This window comes from Mesocricetus auratus, unplaced genomic scaffold, assembly GCF_017639785.1.
Source record: "Mesocricetus auratus isolate SY011 unplaced genomic scaffold, BCM_Maur_2.0 Super-Scaffold_100007, whole genome shotgun sequence".
In the NCBI taxonomy this organism is placed as follows: Eukaryota; Metazoa; Chordata; class Mammalia; order Rodentia; family Cricetidae; genus Mesocricetus; species Mesocricetus auratus.
Genome location: NW_024429191.1, coordinates 89,386,560 through 89,411,734, shown reverse-complemented (window position 1 = coordinate 89,411,734; position 25,175 = coordinate 89,386,560).

The window sequence follows — 25,175 nt, the reverse complement described above, 5'->3', positions numbered from 1 at the left end:
AGCTCAATGTGAATATGATATCATCTTTATTGCTTATGAATCAAATTATCCTCAAGAAAGAGAAATACATATTCCTGAAACTCATGACATTTAGAGACTTGAAGCTTTTAATTTCTGTCATCACAATCTCCCTCAAAGAACAGATCTTCCAACTAACATGTTTGTGATACTTTCATAAAATGTGGAGTGTTTCCCTGTACAGCATGTTTCTGGGGAGACAGTAATTGCAGAAAACAATCATTTAGAGAAAGAAGGGTTAATTGCTATTACAAGGAGAATTTTTCAAGTGAGGGGCAATTCAGAACCTCCAAAGTAACTTTAACAGGTGACCTAACTATGGCAAATGATGAGCTCTGGGATGTAAGATGCTCTGGGGGAGACTGTTTTTGTGTGTGTGTGTTTGGGATGTGTTACACAGAACCAAGAATTTGTATTCCGGGAGTATGTCGAAGCCCAAAATACATTTCCAGGGCTCCTTTTCCCAGATTTCTTTGGTCTTGAGGGTAGCACGAGGGTCAGAATTTCAGTTTTCAGCTAACCCTAATCATGATAATCAAGCCACTGTACTAATGCCGTTGAGTAATGGCTATCCATTAATGAGGGACCTACAAGACGCTAAGAAGCGTGAACCTCTCAAGTCTCATCAACAAGACCTTGCCGCTTGCTCACGGCATCTGCAAAGCTATTGGTGCTGGCTTCTCTTGGGTGACTCTGAGGAAGAATAAATAGGGTGCTGGCTTTCCTTTTCTTTATAGAGATCCTAGCTATGCTTCTGTCATATCACTCTGCAGATTTCCCTCCAGGAACAAGGACACAATGAATGTTTCTGGCCAAATAGATTGTAAATTCATGGTGGGTCTTATAGAAAAGCACTAGGGTCATTAGCTCAGTTAGGTGGAGTGGAAATTCCAGGCAATGATGGCAGAAGTTCAGAAGGCAGGGGGCTGACCTAAGTCCTTGCTTGCTGGGTTGCAGTGTCTCTGTAAGAAGTACTCTGAACTTCCTTTCTATGATTCTTGTAAGCAATCATCATCTCCTTCTCATTAAAAAAATGTGTAAAGTCTACATGGAGATAAACAATGAAGTTCTAGGAAGCCAGAGATCCGATTAAGAGTCCAGGCTGTGAAGTCCCAGTACTACAAAAAGTTCTTCCCAGCCCTGTTGCGATCCTAAGGTGGGGTGAGTTGTCATGGTTTACCAAATAGATCTAGTGTAAAATCCTCCACATATTTAATTTTGCTTTTCAGAAATCTGAGATTTAGTGTTAAGCAAAGGACAATTGGTGTGTCCAATTCCATGAATAACAAAACCAAATTTCCCTAGGAAGCCTGGAGAATGATCTGGGGCTTTAAGAATATAAATCTGACTTTAATTAACTCAGAGGACTTTATTGTCAGCCTTGATTCAGCCCAAGGGGCCACTTCTTTTTTTCCCCTGTCTCTTTCTCTCCTGTGATTTTCTGCAGCTAAAGTCAAACAAATACTTTGCATGGGAACACGTATAATTAAACATCTAGCAAATCATTTTCAGAAACTAAGAAATGTGTTCTATTTTTTTCTTAAGCACCAAATGGTATTAATGGATGCTGCTGTCACCTGTTCCTTCAGTTGTTTCCAAACCCTGCTTTCTCCTTATATCCCCACGTTACTGATGCCAGGACCACTTAAAGTAATGTGCCCGCAGAAGAAACTCTTCAAAGGGTTGATTAGCTCAAGGAAGCAGCAGCATCCACAACAGATGCCCAAAGAAGGGGGCGCTTAGGTCCTTCAGTTGGGTCTGTTTCTTATTTGCATTAAGCCTATCCTCGTTTTATTTTAGTAGTTGATTTTATGACATGCCTTATGTGCTCTGCTTACGCAACAAAAATCAGTTACCAAAATAATACAATTCATTGCCCTCATGTCATTGAATAATCTAGTGTTTAGAAGAGCTAAAATGTAAAACAGGAATGGGGTGGGTCTTTTTTTTTCTCAAGTTTAGAAACAGCAGAGAGGATGTTGCACACACATGCACCCAGACACTTCAGTGGCTATCCTTGATTGTCAACTTTACTACATCTGGAATTAACTAACACTCAAGTGGCTTGACACACCTGTTAGGGATTTTGTTTTCTTAACTCAATCATTAGAAGTGGGAAGACACACTTCTAATTCAGATCTTTTGACACGGAGATATACACCTTTAATCTAGTTCTTTTGAGGCTGGAAAATACACCATTTATCCCGGATATACCTTCTGTGGGCAGCCTATATAAAGGACATGGAATAAGAGAACTTGCTCTCTTTGCCGGCATATTCCCACTCTTACTGGTAAGTCCATCCCTTTGCTAATAGTAGGGCCTGTTTCTTTCTGGCATATGCTGAAGACAGGCTGAAATAAGCAGCCTCGTGGACTGAACAACTGCTGGATTTTTTGACCTTCTTTTGGTAGACAGAAATTGTTGGACTAGCTGGACCACAGTCTGTAAGTCATTTTAATAATAAATCCCCTCTACAGTATAGATATATATTCATTCTATAAGATCTGTTTCTCTAGGGAACTTTAATACAGACACATTGAATGTTCTGCAAGATGCATGAGGAATTGTGATGGTAAAGGGCCACAAGCCCTAGATTTAAAACTCATACATCTTTATTAAAATTATTTAGGTTCATATTATGTATATTAGTATTTTTCTGCATGTATTCATGTGTACCACACACGAGCAATATTCATGAGGCCAAAAGAGGTGTTGGAAACCCCTAGACCAGGAGTTAGAGATGTCTATGGTACTAGGCTCCAATGCCAGGCCCCACACAAGACCAGTATGTGATCTTTACCACTGAGTCATGTCTTCAGTCCTCAGACTCACGCATCCTGACTAAGAGATTCTTTGCAGAAAGTGAAGCCCACTAAAACCAAGTGTGAAATAATATAGCATGGTGCTTCATCTTTCTGAAGGTGGCTTCTCTTTGCTTAGAGCAGGTCATGACACCTGCATCAGAGGGTGACTAAGGCCTCTGTGTCACAGCCTCCACCCAACTTTTACTAAGCAACGCTACAGGTAGATGTTGGTCTCTAGGCTACATATCCACCTACTCAGTAGTTCTCAAAGAAATGTATGGGAGATTAGGCTACATTCTTACCTGTAGATAAGGAAATTGGGGTGCAGAGCAGTTCACTGACCTTTAGTCATAGAGCCTGTGTTTGATCTAGCTTTCCTGGCTGTGAGAGCCTTGAGAGCAGCATTAGACCATGATGTTATTATACAATAAGATTTGTGTATTCATCCTGGTTTATCTCAAGATTCCAATACTATCCTAGAGAGATGACTCAGCAATTAAAAGTACGTGTGCTCTTCTGTAGGACCTCGGTTTGATTCCCAGCATCCACATGGTAGCTTGCAACTGTTAGAGAACTCCAGTTCCTGGAGATCAAACAATATCTTCTGGCTTCCTTTGGGGCCAGGAACACACATGGCACACAAGCATATATTCAGGCAAAATACCTGTAAACATAAAATAAAAATAATTAAAAAACATTCAGTAACTATTTGTACCATTTGTTAGGCATTTGAACACACCTTCAAGATACATTTTCTTTAAGGGAGATGAATAAGAAAAATCATTTCCTGGCAACTCAACATTTCATATTGCCAGTTTTTAAAAGTAGCAGGAATCTAACTGAACCATTTACTCTCTTGCTTTCTCCTCATCGACACGTCCTGGCTGGCCCAGAAGCTTTCTGAATGACTTGTTTCCATTCACGGTGGTTGGGTGGCACACAGAGGAATCTCATCTCAGGGATTTTTCTGTTGACGCGGTGTTGGGAAGAAAACCGCACAATTTTGAACTGTTGCAGATGAACTTTTGCCCCTGACTCATGGGGTGAACACAAAGATCCTGACAAAGTCCACCCCTTCCTTTCTGCTCTACTGTTTTGCACCCCACCTTGCTGTTTGACTGGTTTGAAATAGAACCCTAATTTCTGGAGTTACCTTTAACAATGTACACAGGTTGACAAGTAAAACTAGAGCAATGGGATTGTATTGTTTGTTGTGCTTTGTTTGGGCAGGTAGTGGAGATATAAGCTAGATCCTTGCCTTTGCTAGGTTGGCTCCCTATCACTTAGTTTCACCCAATTCAACACCATTGACTTTTAATCAGCTGATTTCCTTTTGCCCTGAAGACAGTGAGTAGTGTTTGGTGACAGTTTGGATTGTCGTGACTGTGGGCTGTGATGCCTAACACTGCTTAACACTTAGGAAATCCACTAAAGATGATACAGTCCAATATTTCCAACATGTAGGGAACCCACCATAGTTAAAGATTATCCATCTCCATATGTCAGTAGTGCTTCTAGTGAGGAAGCTGAACCATGAAATATATAAATGTCTTTCTTCCTTTGGAACAGAAGGCTGAATCATTGTGATGAACCCTACAAGCATCCCTTTGAATGCCCATCCAACTAGAAATGAAAGTAGAGCCAACAATGAGGTGCCATTGTATGCAAAACGAAAGTGAGGAGATTAATAGAAAATAAAGTCCTGTGACACAGCAAGCTACATGAGCAACAGAACTTCCATAGGACGTACTAGATAAAAAGAGTTGACAAAAGCCCTTGGGAAAGTTATTCTGCAATATCTAGTAAACCTGACCATATGCATTCCCTAAGATCCAGAAATTCTACTCTAAACTTAAAAATATTAATTCATTTATGTCTGTTGTGGGCATTGTGTGCCACCACACATATATGGAGATCAGAAGACAACTTACAGAAGTCATTCTTCCAACATGTTGGTCTCAGATTTGAATTCATACCAACAATCTTGGCTCAAGCATCTTTACTCACTGAGTTATTTTGTCCTTGCTGGTCCCTCCACTACCCAATTTCATACCCACCAGACCCATGCACATACATTCATTGGAAGCATATACTGGATGTATTTGAAGTTGCCAAAAATTGGAAACAACTCAAATGTTCTTCAAATGCACAATGGGCAAATAACTTTATATATATATATATATACATATATATATATATGCAATTACACATAGTGAAACAAGAGAGAAAATCTTCTATATTATAATGTGTGTGAAACTCATGAGAATAACACCAAATGAAAGAACATATTCCTAAAATGAACACATTATGGTTCTATTTCATATACAACACAAATAGACAAAACTAATCATATGATTTGACATCGAGATATTGGAACCAGAGAAATGGCTCAGTCAGTAAAGTGCTGTATAAACATGAGGATATCACTCCAGATTCCCAACTTCCATATAAAAATTGGTTGTGTTGACACAGACCTGTAATCCTATCCATGAGAAGGTGGAGACACACACATGTGAACACACATGAACATGTAGATGTGCATACATGGCACACATATACACATACAAACATACAAAAGGTAATGCAGGATAATAGAGTGACTGGCTCGGGATGTATCTCAGTCAGCAGATTTCTCGCCTAGCATTCACAAAACTGTTTTTGCTCCTTAGCACTACAAAAATTGCTCATGATGGCAACGCCTGTCATCCCAGAACATGTGAGAAGTTCAAGGTCATCCTGCTCCATATTATCAGAAGTCAGGATGCCAATCAGATCATCCTTTGTTGAGAGGCAGTGTCTGGTGGTAAGCCTGAGGAGATCTTGGGGGTGGGAGTGTTTTCTATTTCTTGGTCTAGGGCTACACAGGTGTGCTCACTGTGAAATTTCATAGCACCACACACATCTGCTCTATTCACCTTTTCTCAGTATGTGTGTTATTTTTTCAATAAAAGTTTTAAAATGTGCAGCTGGTGTTGTGGAACTAGAACTGTGTATTTCTATTAGTGTTTTCCTTTACATTCTTATGTAGACTGGTCCGGTGGTTCTTAACAGGTTCAACACTGAGCAAGTAGGGGAGTTGGAAGTGGGCACGTTGTCCACCCCTGCCATCTGGGTTGCCAGCAAAATGATTTACCCGAGACTATGCTTGAGAGCTGAAGAGCTACCACACATCAGGTTCAGGGAACCTGAAAAAGAAACCTGTACCTGTAGGATACCAGAGAGTCTGGTGTCTACAGCAGCCCCAGAGGTAGCAATGATGAGTACCTAGGCAGAAAATAAGTAATCAAGTTGCCAACGTCTCCTTCAAAGTGCCACTTTTATTCAGGTCACAAATTTTGACTTTCAAGGTTCATGAATATTTCTATATTTGCGTATGGTCTCATTGTCTTTCTTCATTTCATGGTCATGGTGAGCACAGTGCTTTAGATGAATGAACAAGAAGTTCCTAACTTTTAAAACTTTATCATCTGTCTGTCTGTCTGTCTTATCTCTGTATTTATGTATCTATTATCTATATATCTATTCATGTACAGATCTAAAAGTTTTATGTGTATGTGTTTTCTGCCTTCCTGTATGTCTGAATACCACATCCATGCACTGTCCACAGAAGCCAGATTAGGGCATCAGATCATCTGAGTCTGGAGTTCCAGGTGATTCTAAGCTGCCATGTAGGTTCTGGGATTTGGAACTTGGTCTTGCATAAGAGCAGCCAGTACTCTCAACTGCTGAGCCATCTCCCCAGCCCCATACCCCCCCCACACATTTAGTTTTTTTCATCCTTCGAAGGCACATGGACATTATGTGTTGTTTGGTTTTTCTGCTGTTTGCTAAGTGATACTGAGGAATTCCTCCACCTTGCAGTTCCTTATCTATCAAAGAGTACTTAGTGTCATGTGGTCCACAAATGACACTGCTGAGCCTTCTAGGTCTACTAGGAATGACTCTAGGAAACTAATTTAATATGAAATCATGGAATCACTCTCACAGCTCTCTACTAACACATTTATTTTCTTTCAGTTCTTAATATTCACCACCCCTCTTGGATCCCTCCTGGGGGAGGGCTTTGTGTGGGTTTTTAGGCTATGCGTATTTCTGGAGGGAGGCACCTTGCCTGGAAACCCAGGGAGCACACAGGGCATAGTGTAACATAGTGTTAGTCCTGGCGGCCAGATAGAGCTTGTCATTTGTGTCCCAGAGAAAGGTCCTGCTGTTGAAGACTCTAGTGTAGGCAAATAACATATTTTACATGTTGCACAGCATACGGAAATTTCTATTACTGCAAACATTTGCTTTGGTTCGGTGCCTGTTCAGCATATTGCACATTTCTAAATTAAGTCTCTTTTAAACGGGGTAGTTATGATTCAGGCTCCCGTCTCCCTGTGGGTGGAGAGCTCACACGGTACGTGTCAGGCACTCAGTTTTCTACAGCTACGTGTGCAGATCCAAATCACATACTGGATTTGCTTCTCTGGAGTCAGAGATGGGCTGCTGAGCAGGGCTGGGACTCGGCATGCATTTACAATACCCAGCTCCTGAAACTCTAGTCCATACAGAGCAGTGGAAGAGCATAGAGCTGTAGTTCACAGTCCTCTCTCTTCTGCAAAACCTCATTTCCTAAATGTGTAACCCCAGCCTTCTCCTGGAAGGAACTGGGAACAGCTCCCCTTCATGTGACTTGTGCACCCATGCCTTTGTATAAAGCATGTCCTTCTAACACTAAACCCCAGTGTTAATGACATTCTGCTTCTTGGAACCTTCTTGGAGTTTCCATTTTTCCCGTTGCTGAACAAGTCCTGCTTCTTTATCCAGAAAGCACAACATTACCCATAATGTGATGGATACATGGCAGGTCCTTATGACATTTTACCTTCTTTGGGGAAGTGTTCATGATTCTTTTCTTTAAAGAAAATTAGCCCATACATATTATTAAGTCCAGCATTTTTGTGTGACAACGCTGACTTGTGACATGTTCGTGTTAACTTATTAAAATATAGTATCTGTGAGGCCAGTGATGTGGGTCAGTAGGAGAGGTGCCTGCCTCCAAGACTGAAGACCCGAGTTTCCTTTAAGGTACCTATGTAGTGGAGGGAGAGAACTGAGTCCTGCAACCTGTCCTCTGACCTCTACGCAAGCATGTATATAGGTACACACTCACACTCACTCACTCACTCACTCACACACACACACACATCAAGTAAATAAATATTAATTTAAAAATTTCAAAGTATGGAGCTGGAGAGATGGCTTAATGGTTGAAAGCACTTGCTCCCCTTCCAAAGGACAAGGGTTCAATTTCCAGAACCTATGTGGTGGCTCCCAGATGTCTCTAACTTAAGGTTCTGGGGATCCAATGCTTTCTTTTGGCCCCTGTGGGCACTGCATACAGGTAAGGCATAGACACATTTATAGACAAAACACTCACGCATACAAATGCCAAAAGTAAATAAATGTCAAAAGAGTAAAACGTAAAAATTAAAGTGTGCACTTCTCTTGTTCTGCTCTCCTGATAAGACATGCCATTTGACCTCAGTCTGCTGCTCCTTATAAACATGAGTATCATCTCAATTTGCAGCAGAAATAAGCCTTCAGTCAAAAAACTTAAATAAGGAGTACATAGGATAACACAGTGTACAAATGTAACTATTTTCAAGCACACAGCCCAGGGCCTGTTTCTTCACTGTAACTAAGACTCTAAGAAACTTGTAGACTTCAGGCAAGTTTAATTGTGAGAAGGTCCTTAGTTTTTGTCTATTCAGAATTCAAGAAAGAATAACAACAGTCTGTCTGTCTGAAGATATGAATATGCAACTCCACCTGCATAGATTTTTCTTCTTTTTTGGATCTTAATTGTTACAAAGTTATAACTTAATCACCATGGTAATGCCTAAGTAAAGACTCAAAAAATGGAAGATAGTAAAGAGTCTACACATTAAATTACATTGTGAATACACTTACTTTTTTTGGTTAAGTTCAAAGAATTTGCAATGAGGGGAAGAACAGGATCTTCAACAAACAGCGCTGGGAAAAACTGGATCTGCAGTAAGAAAAATGGGCACATTGTGTTGTGGATATGTGCCTGTGTATTGTGAGAGACTGCAGGTGTATGTGTATTTGTGAGTGTGTAGGCGTGGGTGTGTGCAATTGCCATTTTGTTGTAGATTGCTGAGATATTAGTTTCTTTAGCTTGATTGTCTTCTCAGCTGAAGGAAACTTAGTGTCAGTGTAAGTTTGCCCACGATGGAGATGTGGCATTGTTGTCTTGACTACATCAGCTGCTAGGGGTGACTCCAAGAAGTCTATTCAATATGAAATGGTAGAGTTACTCTCATAGCTTTCTACTGAAGTGGTTTTTCTGTTTTGTTTTCAGCTTTTCATATTCATCTTTCACCACGATTCCTGTTAGTGGAGGGTACACACAAAACTGCTACCAGCACTAAAGAGTTCAGGTGAAATCAGAATGAAATTATACATTCATAAACTGAAGCAATGAAACCATGAGTGGAAAACATGGGGATTTTTTAGAATGTTGGTCTATGGGAAGAAATTTTTTAATAAAAATATATGAAGCAAAAGTAAAAATTGGCAAATGAGATCATATGCAACTATAGAGTTTTGTCTTCAGTGAAGGAGATAATAAACAGGGCTACGAGACAGGCTGCAGACAGGAGAGGGGCGTTTACAAACCACAGCCCTCTAGTAGTCTTGAACCTCAGGTTTATACTATTAGTGTTGGCCATTGAGTCTACCATTGATTTACCATGAATGGGAGGCTTGAAATTTCTTGGCAGGTCCCTGAACCTTCTGAGGGTTCACAATAGGCTAACAATTCATTTAGGCCCAGTATGTGAATCGTTGGGGGCGGGGTTAAAAGAATGAACATGAATCAGGTTTATTCCTTGACTGCTAAAGACTTCAAATACCCAAGTCTGTGATTCTGTGAAGTGCAAGATACATTTGCCTTAAGAGACTTTATTCTGGCACATTGCAATGACTAATTATTTTGAGTTAACCACTGTGTCAGTAGCTGCCACATTTTGGGCTCTGCAGAAGTGAGATCCTTGTTTGATGCCATTCACCAGCAATGATGGCATATGTTTTGTTCCAGTACTGACACACTTGGAGCTTAGACGATGATTCTGTGGAGTAGTATTATCATATGGCTAACTTCCTCCATGGTCCAGTCATGCATAAAGGGCCAGTTATCCTGACTCTAAGGTGATGCAAACTGAAAGATTACATGCTTCAATTGCCATAAGGAACCCATGGGACAGCATGAAGACCATAAATTTCATATTTCTGCTGTACAGGTAGTGGTTCTAGGGATAAAATCTAGGGTCTTCTGGATGCTAGGAAACCACTCTACCACCCAGCTACACCCCCAGTACTGTGTCCCTTTGAGAATCTTTCATCCTCCAAAAAACTGAGCTGGGCTATCCTGACCTTCTCTTATGTCATATCAGTCTCCCTCTTGCTGGAAAACTGCCACTCATCACAGCTGTATCACCTAGGCTACCCTCACTCTCATGTGGTCCATGAGGGAGTATGGAGTACATTCCCAGACACCGCTTATTTTCTGTGAAGGCCTGAATAAAATTCTAAGTCCACCAGTTACCAAGTGACCTTGGATGTGTTTTTCTCATCTGTGAAACAGAGTTAACAATACCAACATTATAGCATGCTTGCAAAGAATAAATGAGTTGATACATATGTAGTTCTAAGAAAGGCATCTGCATATAGAAAAGAACAAATGCAGGTTGCTCTTTCCCAGTTTCACACTTCTTAGGACCTTCACACAGTTCTGAGATGTAAGATAGACATTGATGGTCAGTATCCTACATTTGTTTTGTTGTACAAACTGGACATCCCAGCTGGATAGGCAAACTCTTTGGTCCTGAACTAGATAAAGAACCACAAAATCAGAATATATAAAGTCAGAAGATATATAGTTAACAGCCGGGTGGTGGTGGTGCACGCCTTTAATCCCAGCACTCGGGAGGCAGAGGCAGGTGGATCTCTGTGAGTTCGAGGCCAGGCTGGACCAACAGCCTCCAAAACAATACAGAGAAACCCTGTCTCATAAAAACCAAAGAAAAAAAAGATATGTAGTTAACATGAATATGTTTATCCATGACATTATTATAATTATTATTATTATTCATATGTGTGAATATGATGTGTGTGCATGTTTATGTGCATGTGTGTGCATGTGTGTGTACATGTGAGTGTGTGCATGTGTGTGTATGTGTGCATGTAGACGGAGAAGACAGTTTCCACCTCAGTTCTCTCCTCCCACCAACAGTTCCAGTGTTTGAACTCAGCTCATCTGACTTAAACTTTTACCCACTGAACCATCTCACACGCTCTAACATCTATATTTTTTATACTTCCTTTCAACCTTTTTCTTTAGCCTTTTTGTCCCTCCTTACCTACCAGATGACTTATGTATTCTGAAACACCAAAACAAGCTGTTAGACAAGACCATTGAAACAGCTATCTTGACACGCAAAAAAAATTATTTGAAGACTATTCAAAGCATACCCTTGCGGAAGTACTAATAATGATTCACGGAACTAGGTTCAAATATGGGCGAGGTGGATATCTTTTTATTTCTGTGTCTTTTGAAGGAAACAACAGAAAATCAATAGAGAAGTGAATTCTACTCCACCTTCAGCCTTCCGAGTTCACAACATAGAGCCTGAGCTTTCCCACAAGTCCAGGTTCTATACATGTAGCAAAGTCAGATATCAAAATGATGTTGAATGCTATTCAAATAAAAAATACCTTAACATCACACATACACACATCACACACATACACACACAACACATACACATACACAACATGTCTACACACATATACATACAACAGATATAGACAACACACATGCATACATACAACACATACATGCATATATACACATACAACACAACATACATATACACAAAACACACACACACACACACAATGTGGTTGTTACTTCAAGTAATTTCATCCTTAACAGGACACCTTCTTTTATCTGAGTCCCCCAAGTGCCACCCCACACTTCTTTCCTCCAAAGATCTTTGGTTGACAATATGGAGAAAATGGTATGAAGTTCCCAATTCCCCAGTAAGAAGACCATCCATGGGATAGAAGAAGAAAAATGAAAACTATTTCCCTTATTTAAAAATTTGTGCTGAAACCACCATCCATTTTTTTTCCTTTCCAGGAAAGTCCCAGGGAAATGTGCAAGATTCAGCACGCTTACCACTGCAGAAAAAACTTGCCAATGAGCAATGTGTTGATCAAAGTTCTGAGGAGGAGAGATGCTCAAATATTTACTCAGAGCACTTCGCCGAAAGGTACCCAAGGGTGCTCCAAGGTGGCCACCGACTGACTCTTGGCAGAGACAGCATTTCCTCTGTTCTAAGGGACCATTCATTCCTGCCTGGCGCTTCCTCACACCCACTCCCTCCTTTTCCAGCGCCCCTTAGGAAGATGTTTTATGAACTGTGTGCTTGAATATTTTTGTGCTTGCAGCAAAGAATGTTGTTTCCCTAAATCAAGGAGAACAGAAACTTTGAAAATCTGGCTTCTCAGCCTCAGGAATGCTGCTGCTCAGACACTGTCCTGAAAACAACTACAAATGACACAGCTCCACACCTGGAGACAGACATCCCACTGGGATGCTCCCATGCCATCTGTGGCCTCTGTTCCTCCACTTGCTGGCGTTTGGAAACCTTTTCTTACAGGTTAATGCTAGTGCAAGGTAAGCTCTGATAAATTGCTTTTGTTCCTCATGTTTGACAGGTCCAGTAGTCATTGTCTGCTCCAAAGTGACTCAAAATCAAAGGGTATACTTCATCAAAAATAATGAATCAGTGGAGGGGTAGTTGTCCAAAGGGGCATAAACACCATGACTTTGTACAGGAGAGTGGCTGCTTTTGAAAGATGCAATTATTGATGCGCCTTCCTAGCAGATGAGTCCCAAGAGAAAACACCAGTTTGAGCCCACTGAAAATTCAAATATTCTCAGTCACATAAAACATCCATTACTTTTATTTTCTAGGAATTGCAAATACATTTTCCTTTTGAAAACAAATTTAGATTTATATATTTTATGAGCATGAGTATTTTGCCTGGTGCCCTCAGATGTCAAAAAGGGCAACATATCTTTTGGTACTAGAGTCATGAATGGTTGTGAACCACCATGTGGGTGCTGGGAACTGAACCTAGGTCTTCTGGCAGAGCAACTAGTGCTCTTAACCACTGAAACATCTCTCAGACACATAGATACATTTCTTAACAAGGTTTCATTAGTCTATGCTATGTTAATTTTTAGTAGGTGAAGGCATACAGGTTTGTTTTCTGAACTGTGGGGAATTTATGGACCATTGAGATTGCTGTGTGGATAAATGCACTTACTGCCAAAGTTAACACCTTGAGTTCAGTCTCTGGTATCTACATGGTAGGGAGAATTGACTCCCAAACGCTGTTCTCTGAGTGCCATACATGTGCACTGTGGCATGTGTACTTCCCTACAATTAATGAAAAAAAAACATGATAATTTTTTAAATAGACAATTTTATCGATTTGAGAATTCTAGCAATCATGAACTTTTTTTACTCATTATAAAATATATTTGACTTTGTGGATAGTCATACTTCTACACGAAGTTTGTGAAATATGCACACATTATTTAGGGTTATTTAGGTATATCCAGTATCTCATGCACAGAGTTTGCACAGTTAAATCCACAGTGATAGCTCTGAAATACACATGATATTCAGCATCATATCACATATCAAATGTATATACACATTTCGTGCTTGATTCTGACAGGGTTCCTTTATAATAGACATCCCTGGTTACAATTAAACATATGAATGTGTAAAATATATTCCTTCTGGTTGTAATTAAGTATTTTTCTCCTTCTAAATCTGCAGAAATTGAAGTAATTGCTTCAAAATTGTAAAATGTAGGTTTCATTCAGTACTTAGCCAACTTACATGTGTCCATTCTGTTTGAGACTTGCATTTTGCTTTAAATCTCTTGTTACTTGGTAAAAGAACAGAAAGAAGTTTTATGGGGTTAAAAAATAGTTTTAGAGCCTTGATTTCTTTTTATAAAAGTATTTATAGTTGTTGCTATTGTAATTATTGTGTGTGTGTGCGCGCGTGTGTGATATGTGTGTATCGTGTGTGTGATTGCATGCATTTACCTGCATGCCTATTGAGAGCAGAGGAAACTGGTGGGGTTGGGTTCCTTCCTTCCACGCTTACATGAGCTCCAGGGTTTAACTAGGTAGTCAAGCTTGTTTGACCTAACTTCTCATGTTTGGTTATTATAATTTATTCTGTGTGTGTGTGCGCATGCTCGCGCACGTGTGTGCATGCACACATGTGCTCCTAACCTCAGAGGTCAGAAAAGGGTGTTGGATACTTTGGGACTGGAGAGTTACAGGAAGTTCTGAGCTATTGGTGCTGGGAACCAAACTCTGGTACTCTGCAGGAGTAATAAGAGCTCTTAACAGCTGAGCCCCTTTCCACAGCTGTTCAGCATCTGTCTTTGTTGTAGAATTTTCACTAGAGAAAACTTTCACAGGAACCAATTGCCTTTCTGCATGAGCAGGGGACAGCTGAGAAGGCCTTCAGGCTTGTCCACCTTGCCTTTCCCCTCCTACCAATGAAATCCAGGGATGACTTCTGCAGAGCCTCTCAATTTAGGTTCCTTGCTGTTTACCTGGAATTCAAATTCAATACATGCTCTGCATTTTCTTTCGAATCCACTGTGAGGACCCCGCTGACAGATGACTTCTCAATACAAAAAGATTAGGGGAAGCAGGAGAGAAAAGGGGTTCCCTGTGCTTGTGCTGGTAAGCCACATTCTGAGAAGATCCATTTTGTCTGATTTCAGTTCCACCACAAGAATCATGGGCACAATACTGTGCCTGGGATTAAACTCAGGAAGGTGGACACACCAGGAAACACAGCGGTTAGTGTTCTTTCTCTGTCACTGGATATTCTAAGAAAATAATTAAGAGCTTAGCTTTAGGGCTCAGGGTGCGTGAGATTCTTCTTATTGTTGTTGCAAATTATTGTCCCTTGTTGCTCTGTTCACAACAGCAAGGAAATAGGCCAGTCTAAGTGCCTGCCAAGAGAGAAATAGATTATGAGAAACTGATAATTATATACCAAGGAAATTTGCTCATCTGTAATGAGAAATGAAGTCATGAAATTTGAAAGAAAACGGATAGATCTAGAAATTTAACTTTAATGGATTCCATGCTCAGACAAATATTGGTTAGTCTTTATCAAATACAGAACTTAGCTACTACTTTTTGTGTATAACACGAAATTGTGCTGGATAGTTTTATGTCAGCTTGACACAGGCTAAAATCATAAGACCTGTCTATAGGCAAGCTTGTAGGTCATTTTCTTAATTAGTGATTGATGGGGGAGAGCTCAACCCATTGTGGGTGGGACTATCCCTGTGTAGTTGGTCCTAGGTTTTTTTACAAAAGCAGACTGAGTAAGCCATTGGGAACAACCCAGTAAGCGGCACTCCTCCATTCACAGCCTTTGCATCAGCTCCTGCCTCCAGGTTCCTGCCCTGTCTGACTGCCTGCCTTGACTTCCCTCAGTGATTGAAGTGTAAGCTTAAATAAGCCCTTTCTTCCCCAAGTTGCTTTGCCCATGGTGTTTCATCACAGAAATAGTAATCCTAATGAAGTTGCACACACCACACATAGACACACACAGCCATGCATACACGCATATACACATGCTCATTTATGTTTGTGTACATTTGTGCATGCATGCATGCGTGCGTGCGTGCGTGCGTGTGTGTGTGTGTGTGTGTGTGTGTGTGTGTGTGTGTGTGTAGGTCATATACCTAGAATGAAACCCCTGAGAGGGAAACATGTTTAGGGAGAGGAAAAAAAGACACGTGTGACATAAAATTAGGAAAGGAGCCATTGGAGTTTAAGGGTACAAGAGTGGACAGAAAAGGTGGGAAGAAGAGGGATGAGATCAACAGAAATAAATCGTGTGAAAACACTATCATGGAACCTAATACTCTGTATGACAATCTTAAAAATTAGAAGGAAAGAGCAGCAACTACCAAACCATATCAAGACTCATGTATAAGATGTTTGCAGAGCTTATGGGAGATGTCATTCTGTAAATATGTCTCTCTTAGTGGTTGTTGAATAAAGCACTGTTAGCCAATAGGTAAGCAAGATAGGTAGGACTAGGAGTCAAGGAGGATTCTGGGAAATGTAGTCAAGAGTAGGGACTCACCATGTGATCCTGGGAGGAGAGGGTGCAAGTCTGGCATTTTCAGTAAGCTAAGACCTTATAAAATATATATTAGTAATTATGGGTTAACAATTAAGTCAGAGCTAGCCATTAAGAAGCCATAGCAAAGGCCAACAGCTTTATAATTAATATAGTTATTTGGGGGCTAAAGCAGGAACAGGACCCAGGCAGGAATCCCGCAACACAGGCCGAATACTCAAAACTCATTCATTTCCCTACAATCCTCTTGCAGTCTGAATGTAAATGATTTAATAAATACCCCAAATAGGCTGGATAGGTTGGATTACTTTTCTTTAAATTGCATCCATGAAAATACATTTGTTTCAGAAAATTAATAAGCTGTATAAATACTTCAACATATACCATAAGTCAATGCTAGACAGAAAATAGTTTGGAATAAACAAAACATGAAGACTTCCGTTGTTTGTAACAATTTTCTACTTTGGACTGGCCTTTTGTTTCTCCATAGTTGCATGTCTCCTTCAAGATCCCCAAAAGGACACTTTCACCTCTAAGACCCTCTGTGAGTCACTATCACCTGCCTGAAAGGAGATCTTAAGGCCACAATATACACTCTGTTTAAAGCCAACATCATGCTTAAGTCCTATCTGAACTGCTGGTGAGATTAAGGCATAAATAAAGGGACAGAGGGACAATGCACTGTCTGCTTAAGGAACGGAAATTTAGGTGCCCTGAGACGAAGACGCTTGCTTATTTTTCTGTCCTCACCACCCTACAAGTAGTTTAGTTCTGGAAATACTCCCGTGTTTTATAGGAGAGATGGGACCTCTAGTCTTGCTGAATTGAGGGAGGAAAGACTAAAATCTACTCAAGTTCTAGAGTTTACTCAATAATGAAAACAAAAATAAACCAGTGTCGGTTTGCATGGCTTGAGAATGCCAAGAATGGTGATGGGGCCAGTAATCCCTTGTCGCAATTAATTAAGTACATCCTCTAACAGGCTGGTCTTCAGGCCCTTAATCTTCACACCTTCCTCTGGGGCTGCTGAACAGCTGCTTTGGAGGTCATAATGAATCTCTGACCAATTTGGAGCATGGTCAAGTAGCAAAAACAACAGCCAGAGGTGTAATACGATATTCTGTGAAGACCACACGTTCAGTATTGCCAGACCAGCCTTCATGTTAGAGAGGTAATAGCACGGACCATACCGAGCAAAGAAACAGGCAGACTGCCCTGGGGCACCCATGAAAGCAGGCAAATTCAAAGTCAAATACCACCTAGAAAAGGTGATGTGATATGCTCAGCTCATGAAGTTACCTAAACCAGAGCAACCAAACAAAAACAAAAATAACCCTAAATCACCGCCATGGTCCCATGATTCCAATTCATTTTGGGTTGAAGAAAAGGAAGAAAAGGAAAAAGGAAGGCAAAAGAGAGAGAGAGCTCTGGTTTCTTTTTCTCTAGTTCTCTGTGAAGCTATATTTATTTTAGAGGGAGAATAATTCCTTTCAATCAAGTCAGAGTTTCTTTTGTTTTCTCTCGAGTAATAAACTACTGGAGAACCACTAATTTCCAAAAAGAAGTGAGATGGTCTACAGCTGCTTTTTGTCCACACTGGAACCTCTGAAGGTGTTACGCAGCTAGCCTTCATTGACTCTCTATCAAAGTTCCTTCTGAGTGTCAACCAATTATCTGAGAACTTGGAGCCGGACAGTTGACACTTAAGTATAACCATCACACCGGATATGACTTAAAGGTACTCTTTGCACTTGCAAAGAGCAGGGAAGGAATAAGTAAGAGAAGACAACACAGCTGGCCCCTGGCAGTAGCACTAGGACCTATCCCAGGGACATGAACTGACTTTTTGAGGCCACTGCCTATGGTGGGATACTTTGATCAGTCTTGATACAGGGGGGGAGGGGCTTGGTCCTGCCCCAACTTGGTATGCCAGACTTTGTTGACCCCCCCAAAGTAGGGCTTATTCCCTCTGAGGAATGGAAGGAGGATGGGAATGGAGGGAGGGTGGATTGATTTGGTATGTAAATGAAAAATAATTTTTTAAATAAAAAAGGAGACCCACTACATAAATGTTGACATTCAAAAGGCACCATCTCACTTCCTTTTGGAATTTAGGGGTTCTTCAGTAGTTTATAACTCAAAAGAAAACCAAAGAAACACTGACTAGATTGAAATGAATTATTGTCCCTCTAAAATAAATACAGTTTCATGGAGAATATATATATATATATATCTATATATGGCTGTTGAGAGTGCTTCTGCATCTGTTGATTAGGAGTTCAGTCTGTACCTCAAACTCACAAACAGAGAACATGACATAGGACAACATTGTTGTTTTATTCACTCTGGTAGCTCTGTTTGAACCAAGGGAAGAGCTGTCTTGCCTACCACCTGGGTCACTGGCAGACAGCACAGGCACCCCAGAAGAGTTCATATGAACACACCTACAACAATCTTACTTGAAACCAGTGGGTTAGTGGTTTGTTTCATGACCAAAACAAACCGACATTCCCTTGAACAGAGTATTTATATAGAAAGCATAATGTAACCAATCTCAAAATATTGGATCCTTGAATATTATTAAAGTAAATGATGGGGCTAGAATGATGGTTTGGTGGTTGTCATCATTTGCTGCGCTTGCAGAGATGACCGGTTTGGTGTCCAGATTCCACAGCCATCTGTGACTCTGGATCCTTGGAGTACTGATGTCAACTTCAGGACTCTGCTACCATTTACACACAGACACACGTATGCACACATGAATTATGATTTGAAAATATATATCTAAAAATTTAACTGTGATTAGCCAATTATAAAAAAATATAGCATGTTTATGAGAATAGAACTAAAGGCTCAATACTATTCTCTGGCTGCTACCAGCCTTTGATTATCTTAATTTTTATAATCATTTTCTTGTGGTAGGCTGATTCCCATTTTCCTGAGGAATCTCCATACTGATTTACAAAGTGGCTGTACGAGTTGGCACTCCCACCAGCAGTGGAGGAGTGTTCCCCTTTCACCACATCTGCTCCAGCATAAACTGTCATTGGTGTTTTTGATTTTAGCCATTCTGACAGGAGTAAGATGGTATCTCAGAGTTGTTTTGATTTGCATTTCCCTGATGGCTAGAGATATTGAACTCTTTCTTAAGTGCCTCTCAGCCATTTTAGGTTCCTCTATTGAGAATTCTCTATTTAGTTATGAGCCCATTTTTTAATTGGGTCCTTTGGTGTTTTGGAGACTTGCAGACCTCTGTCAGATGTGGGGTTAGTGAATATCTTTTCTCATTCTGTGGGCTGCCTTTTTGTCTTATTGACTGTATCCTTTGCCTTACAGAAGAGTTTCAGTTTCAGGAGGTCCCATGTATTAATTGTGTCTGTGCTACTGGTGTTATGTTCAGGAAATGGTCTCCTGTACCAATTCGTTCAAGGGTACTTCACACTTTCTCTTCTAAGAGGTTCATTGTGGCTGGATTTATGTTGAGGTCTTTGATGGATTTGGACTTAAGTTTTGTGCATGGCGATAGACATGGATCTATCCCCATTCTTCTACATGCCAGCAGCCAGTTAAGCCAGCACCATTTGTTGAAGATGCTTTCTTTTTTTCCCATTGTATAACTTTAGCTTCTTTGTCAAAGATCAGATGTTCATACATGTATGGGTTAATATCGGGGTGTTCGATTTGATTCCATTGGTCTATCTGTCTATTTTTGTGCCAATACCAAGCTGTTGTCAGGACTATAGCTCTAAAATAGGGCTTGAAATCAGGTATGGTGACGCCTCCAGACATTGCTTTGTTGAATAGGGTTGTTTTGATTATCCTGGATCTTTTGTTTTTCCATATAAAGTTGAGAATTGTTCTTTCAAGGGCTGTGAAGAATTGTTCTGGGATTTTAATGGGGATTGCATTGAATCTGTAGATTGTTTTTTGGCAGGATTACAATTTTTACTACTTTGATCCTATCTATCTAAGAGCATGGGAGATCTTGACATTTTTTGGTGTCTTCTTTAATTTCTTTCTTTAAAGGCTCAAAGTTCTTGTGATACAGGTCTTTCACTTGTTTAGTTAGTGTTACCCCAAGGTATCTTATGTGGTTTGTGGCAATTGTAAAGGGTGATATTTCTCTGATTTATTTCTCTGCCCTTTCATTGTCTGTATTAGTAGGGCTACTGATTTTCTTGAGTTGATCATGTACCCTGCCACTTTGCTGAAAGTGTTTATCAGCTGTAGGAGTTCCCTGGCAATTCCACTCTTATGCATATATCCGAAAGATGCACATTCATACAACAAGGATGTCTGTTCTACTATGTTCATAGCAGCATTATTTGTAATAGCCAGAACCTGGAAGCAACCTAGAGGCCCCTCAACTGAAGAATGGATAGAGAAAATGTGGTACATTTACACAATGGAGTACTACTCAGTGGAAAAAAAAACAATGGAATCTTGAAATTTGCAGGAAAATAAATGGAACTAGAAGAACTAGAAGAGGAGGCAGACACCCACAGCTAAGCACTGAGCTGAACTCGAGGAACCCAGTGACAGAGAGGGAGGAGTGACGAGCATAGAGGTCAAGACTGATCTTGTTTAACTGACAGAAACAGCTGACCTGAACAAGGGGGAGCTCTTCAACCTCAGACTGATGGCGGGGAATCCAGCATGGGACTGATCCAGACACCTTGAATATGGGTGTCAGTAAGGAGGTTTAGACAATCTATGGGGTCTTAGGTAGTAGATCAGTATTTATCCCTGGCATACAAATGGACTTTGGGCGCCCATCCCACAAGAAGAGATGCTCTCTCAACCTGGACTCTTGGGGGAGGGTCTAGGCCCTGCCCTGGATGAAATGACAGACTATGGATAACCCCCTTGGAGGGCTTTACTCTCTCTGGGGAAAGGTGTGGGGATTGGGGGAGGGGAGATGGCAGGTTGGTAGGAGTGTGTAGGAAGAGGGGAGGGAGAGGGACCTGGGATTGACATGTGAAACAATCTTGTTTCTAATTTAAATTTAAAAATAAAAAATCAATTAAAAAAACATTACAAACCAAAGTTATTGACCTAAAGTTTAAAAGATCTAATGAACTTCTATAGTTAGGATTATATGTGGTTTTTATTTCCACGTTTTTAAAAATAAAGTTAATAAAATAAAAAATCATTTTCTTATTGTTTAATTTAATATTACAAATTCACTTGCTTTGTTTCTACAATCAAATGAATTTTAATGTGTTTACAGAGTTATATAGCCATGGCCACAATCAATTTTACAGTGTTTTTGTCACCCTATAAAGAACCCTTAGCTAGCACTCATTTGACTCTACTTTCTGTAATGTTTTCCCACAATTTCTGCCTATTTCTACTTGTTTGATATTTGGGACATTTCAAATAAGTAGGGTCATGTACTAATGTTATTTTATCTCTAATCTTTATTTTAGGGGCATGGCAAGGGTGGCTGCCTTAAGACATAGGTATGTGACTCTTTTAAATAAAAGAAAACATCTTGAGTTGTCTTAAAGTATACATAAGAATTACAATTAAAAGGTGAACTCACAGGTGTTAGTACAGTTTAACATGGATGAGGGTCCTGTTGCCTCATTTGCAGTATGTTGGACCATCCACGGTATAGGATAAACCTGAATTTATCTTATTTTTCAATTTTATTATTTTTAATTTAAATTAGAAATAAGCTTGCTATACATGTCAATCCCAGTTCTTTCTCCCTCCCCTGCCCCCAACCCACCCCCCTATCTCCTTTCTGCTTCCCAGGGAGGGTGAGACCTTCCATGGGGGAATCTTCAAAGATTGTCATATCATTTGGAACAGGACCAAGACCCTCTCCGGTGTGTCTCAGCTGAGAGACTATCCTCCTATGTGAAGTGGGCTCTCAAAGTCCATTCATATACTAGGAATAAATACTGATGCACTGCTAGAGGCCCCATAGATTAACCACACCTCCAAACTGACATAGTTTCCCAGCTATCAGTATGGAGTTCATGAGCTCCCCCCTTGTTCAGGTCAGCTGTTTCTGTGGGTTTCTCCAGCCTGGTCCTGACCCCTTTGCTGTACACAGGAGGAACCCAGCGGATCACTAACCAACCAGCCTAATCTACTTAGCAAGCTCCATGTCTGTTGGAGACCCTATTAAATGAGTAGATAATGTTTCTGAGGATGGTAGGGTTGTCCTCTCTCTTTCATGTGCAACCTCAGATATATGAAGCTACAGACGTACCAATATGTATATACATTTCACACACACAAACAGAGTTATCAATTAGATAAAACCTTCCATCATCACTAGCTTCATGGGACATGAATCTGATTGAGTCATCAAAGACTCAATGGTCCCATGTGAAATTTCTAGATTATTTTGTGTCAAGTTGATAATTTAGTGATTTTCTATACTGGGTCATTTTTATCAATTTGACACAAGCTAGAGTCACCTGGGAAAAGGGAACTTTTTAACTGAGAAATTGACTAAATCAAATTAACCTGTAGGCAAATTGTTGGGTATTTATTTTTTCTATTTCATCTATAGATAGATATATCATCTCCCCCCCCTCTCTCTCTGAATAATGACTCATGTTGGTGGGCATAGCTCACTGCAAGTGCTGCTCCCCTTGAACTTATAGTCCTGGGTTAATATAAGAACAAGATAAGGAAGCTGTGGAAAGGAACCAGTTGGTAACGAGTATTTCTCCCACTCTGGCTTTCATTGACGATGGACTTTGACCCAGAAGGTGTATAAAGCCCTCCTCTCCGGTTGCTTTTGGTCATAGTTTTATCTCAGCAACAGAAACTTAAGTAGGACTTGGGCCAATATAACTTCTTGTTCTGGACTCTCACAAAGTAAAATGGATGTTGTAAAGCACTTGAACACTTAAGTTCTGCAAACATATCTCCCAGTTAACTAAAGTAGACCATTGAAGTTAGGACAAAGAGATTTAAGTGTAGTAACAGGAGAATTCAGCATACTGTGGTGTGTTCACAAATTCTTGCAGGGTAGAATCTGGTATGAAATCAAATAGCTGAAAGAACTTAGACCATTCAACCAGCATCCAAACTCCATGAGTTAAGCCGTCCTGTTTAATAGTACCAAGGAGTGGCTCCAGATGGTGTCATGTATCAAAGGTCCTGGTCCACATGACCCCTGTGATGACAGACCAAGAGCTTGCCTTAATTGCAGAGCAGTAGTTAAACATTCTGATGAAAGATGCACCTGGTGTCTTTTTTATTTTTTTTTCATGTCCATCTGCCCCAGTATTTCATCTCTCAGTTTCCTGGTTCACACAGAGGAGGACCGCTCCTGACCAATGCTCAGAAAGCATTCTCCAATACTACATTAACTGAACCTCATGCACCAACATGTTCAACACACACACACACACACACACACACACACACACACACACACGCACGCACAAACACACACGTGTAGAGACAGGGGAGGGGACTGTGGGTAGAGATACTGATTCTTGCAGTAGAACAGTGGAGCAAATGCACTGCTTATAGCTTTGGAACATCTGGTTCCACTTTCATGGTTGTGTCGGTCTCCTAAGTTAATGACATCCCACCATATGCCCATGAGCAAAGAGTGATGGGACTGACATGCTGCTCAAATGGCCTGAAACAAGCTGCATCGTGTGTCCTCGGCCATAAAATGCCATTCAAGTGACCCCAGAAACTGACATCTGCCCACATGTTGTACACATTTGGGGCAGAGTTGCCCATTTGTTCCATTCTGATCGAAATGTAAATATTATACATGAAAACATGTTACAGGTCCCGTATTCGTTCCTTTCTTAGAGGCCAGGAAAAGGCTAGGTTGGCGAGGTACCAGTTACAGCCTCAATTTTTTAAGGTTTTCTTTGTCATTCTTTAAGGGTCTTGGTAAATTCTATGCTTTGTTATAAACCAGTGAAGCCCCAGTAATGGACATGGAAGGCAAGGTTTTTCTCAAAGCACAAAACATTCCTTAGAAAACAAATTTTGCTAGGCAGTAGGAAATTTTATCAGTGATGTTCATCTCTGGTATTATTGAAGTCTCTACCTTTACAGTTTATGGGTTTTCTTGGTTTCCATGTGGCACCTGGAATAAGATGAGGAAACAGAGAGTGTGGAGCTGTGAAGTTTCTTGGAGAGGGTTACAAGACAACTGGAGAAAGGAAGGATGAAAAGAATAAGAGGAAGAAAGGGGAAAGAGAGAGAATGCCAGAGGAAATGAATGATGAAAGAAGGAGAAGTGAGGGAAAAGTAAAGAGAAAGGGGGAGAGAAAAAGGAGGGAAAATAAGTAAACAAAGTAGAGGTAAGGAATGGAGAAAGAAAAGAAGAAAAGGAAGGGAGCAAATAAAAAGGGAGAGAAAAGGGAAGAATAAAGAGAAGGAGGGAAGATGGGGAAGGGGAGGGAAGAAAGAAAGAAAGATTAGAGAGTGAGTAAAGGAGATATGGAGGAAGAGATGGGACACAGAGAGAGAGAAAGAGAGAGAGGGAGAGAGAGAGGGAGTGAGGGAGAGAGAGAGAGAGAGAGAGAGAGAGAGAGAGAGAGAGAGAGAGAGAGAGAGAGAGAGAGAGAGAGAGAGAGAGAGAGGAGTAGAAGAGATTCTTTCCTGCAGTAGCATTGCCAGGATTTATTTTCTTTGGTTCTCCCAACTCAGGGTTCAAATGTTCAGTGCTGTTCGATGTGACGGTGAATTACCACAGGTAGCTTCCACACTAAATGACTGACCTTTCTTGCTGTCCTTCTATTTCACTAGGACCATGTGTTCAAAGAACACAGTATGGTATTCCACTGGACAGAGTGAGGATTTTGCTGTGGCTTTAGTGCAAACTGTCTCACATTCATGCATGTGTTGCAGCCCTAGGTTCCCAGCTGGTGGCCCTGGTTAGGAAACTTGTAGAAGCTTTAGGAGGGGGTATGTCACTAGAGGCAGGGATTGTATCATCGGATAGCCCACTCTTACTTACTGATGGACTGTGACCCACTTTTCCAACTACGTCTTTCCTGTCACGATGGACTACACGTAGCCTTTCTTATCTTGAACTGTAAGCAAAATAAGCCTGTTCTCCTTTATGTTGGTTCCTGC